The 2,809-nt window shown below is 61.6% G+C and overlaps 1 protein-coding gene across 1 annotated transcript in view; it reads left to right on the forward strand.

Moving 5' to 3' along the window:
* Nucleotides 1-2,809, forward strand: part of LOC100541783 (hypermethylated in cancer 1 protein-like) — a 4,306-nt gene that overhangs the window by 736 nt on the left and 761 nt on the right. The gene's annotated exons all lie outside the window — the stretch shown is intronic.

Consider the following 2,809-nt stretch of genomic DNA (forward strand, 5'->3'; position numbering starts at 1 on the left):
TCACCCACCCCTCCCGCGGTCCCCCGTTGGGATCCTTTCGGGACGAAAAGCGGCCCCCGGTCCCCGAGGGGGAGGCGGTAGGGGGGGCTGGGGGGGGGGGTTGTTGTGTCCCGGAGCGCAGCCCGTTGCTGCCATCTAGTGGGGTTTGAGGCAGCCCATCCGCAGCCCCTCTGTCCTATAAGCGTCCCATAGTGGAAGGGGTAGTGGTGGAAGGGGGGGTTTCGGGTCGTCCGTGGGGTCTGAAGCGCTTCCCGACATGGAAAGGTGATCCCAGCCTCTGGGAAGCTGCTGGAAGTGTTCCTCATCCAATCGAGCATCGTCCTACGTGTCCTATTGTCTTACGGAGCATCGACCCGAAGGGATGGGGTCCCATCATCATCATCCCAAAGGAATCGGTCCCATCACCCCACCAAGCACCATCTCAAAGAGATGCAGTACCACCACCATCGTCCCAAAGAGATGGAGTCCCATCATCTCCCCGAAGCACCATCCCAAAGGGATGTGGTCCCATCATCCCATCACACGTCGTCCCAAAGGGATGGGATCCCATCACCATTGTCCCAGAAGGATGGAGTCCCATCACCTCACCAAACATGGTGCCAAAGGAATGGGGTCCTTTGCCTAAGGGTCATCCTAAAGGCATCCTGCCATCCCACTGAGCATCATCACCCCATGAGGAAGGGCTCTTAATGATCCATTAAACATCACTTGGCAGAGAAGGGTTCTGCTTGTATGGGTGAGCATCATCCCACACTGAAGGGGAACCCACTGCCCCATCAAGTGTCACCCCACAAATAAAGAAGTCCCATCTCCCCATCCAGGTGATGGGAACCTCCTGAAGGTCAACAAGGAGCCGTGCAGAGCCCTGTGCTGGGAACCTCGGGCACGGGGTGTGGGATACAGCCTGGCAGCCCTGGGGTCCTGGTGCACAATGAAAGGTGACGGTGTCCTGGTGGGAGCACATGGAGACTCAGGAGTGTCCTGCATGGGGATCTGGATGTGGTGCTGGGCACTGGCTTTGGGGGTTGCATTGTGGGAGAGGGTGGGACCAGAGGGATCTCCAACCTCAGCCGTCGTGGGATTCTGCCCCTCGTTCACCTGAGCATCCCCCCACAGAGAGGGTCTCTCAGCACACTGCCTCTCAGGGGAAGAACCCCTCATCTGCGCATTGCTCCCAGGGAGGTGTCCCCCAACCACCCACAGGGAAAGGGCCCCATCACTTTCCATGCCATTGCCCCACAAGGAGGAGATCCCACTGCCCCACAAAGCATCACCCCATAGAGAAAAGTCCTTCACCCACCCCAGCACCGCCCCACAATTCGGATCTCCCCTCGCCCACCCTGCAGCACAGTGCAGCCCCTGGCCCCAGAACATGGGCCCGTGGTTCTGGGGGACACCTGGCAGAGCTCAGCACAGGCACACAGAGAAACCCCACAACCCACAGCCCACACCCAACCGGAGGGCAGCTCACTGTTGTCACGAGTTTCACGGCCTCAGCCGGTGCACGAATGGGACCGAGTGCCACCGTGCTGGGAGGGGACCCAGCCCCTGTAAAGGGGCCACACAGGGGCTGTGGGGGCTGCCGTGCCCCCGGCACCGCCGGGAAAATGAAGTGTGAGCTGCCAGCGGGGCTCCAGGCTCCTGGCGGTGCCGGATGCGGCCCGGCTGGCCAACGCCGTAATCGAACACATGTGTGTGGGCTACGGGGAGAGGCTGCGCTGGGAAACGGGGCCCTGCGGAGACCGGGGGGCTGCATCCTGTCCAACAGCCCAGGTCCCACATGAAGCCAGGCGTGCGAGCGCGATCCAAACCACAGCTGGATTTGAACCCAATCTCCCGGCATCTGGGCTAATTTGCTGCGCCGTGATTGATCGTGGGGAGGGGGCACAGGCGGGAGACGCTCCAGCTCAGACCTCCCAACAGAGCCAATGACTTAAGCAGAGCTGTTTCCAATCTGCGCTGCACATTGAGGCGAAAATGCCCCCTTTTTTTCCTTTTCCTTCTCTTCCTGAGCACTCCTGTTCACCAGCTCTGCCTGCGGCGTAACAAGGCAAAGGGACAGCTCCGTTCTGAGATGTTGGGGCCGCGGGGCTCAGCTCACCCCCTCCACCACCTGCCCCAGCCTTTGGGATGCGAGAAAAAGGTGGAGGAGTCGGAGGTTCCCCCCCCCCCCACCCTCGGGCTCAGTCACTCAGCAGGTAGCGGGGGCAGCCCGGGGTCCCGAGGGGGGGGGGGCAGCTGTCGGGGAGCCGCTGTGATTGATGCATCACGGCCCCATAAATTACGCGGACGCAGCCCGCGGGAGTCATCGCTCACAGCGACGTCCAGAGCTCCCTGCCAGAACCTGAAACACTTCCAGCCGTTAATTGAACAAGGAAAAAAAAAAAAAAGTGTATAGATATATATATATATAAAGAGAGGAGGGCGAGGGGAAATCAGTGGCCCGGGGGGTGGGGTGGGGGGATGAAATCACTGCTCCGCAATGAGGGTCAGCGCTCGTTCCGCTCCCAGGATCCCGATGTCGCCGGGGTTGGGTTCGGGGCTGCGCGATGCCACCCCGCTGTGGCCAAAATTCCCCTTAGACGCCCGTAGGGAACAGTGGGAGGGCCGGCACTGCGCCAGCTCATGCTCAATGGGATTTAGGGGCAGACCCCTGGGGGTCGGGCGGGCGGACCGGCGACCTTTGGGGTGCCGCGCCCGGCTGCGGGGTGAACCCCGGGCGGAGATGCCCGGTGCTGTGCCGCCCTCCGGGGTTACACAAATGGCCGCGGCCGTGAGAAAGGAGAAGCGAAAGCACGAAGCTCTCCCC

The sequence above is a fragment of the Meleagris gallopavo genome, chromosome 21 (assembly GCF_000146605.3).
Source record: "Meleagris gallopavo isolate NT-WF06-2002-E0010 breed Aviagen turkey brand Nicholas breeding stock chromosome 21, Turkey_5.1, whole genome shotgun sequence".
NCBI classification, from domain to species: Eukaryota; Metazoa; Chordata; class Aves; order Galliformes; family Phasianidae; genus Meleagris; species Meleagris gallopavo.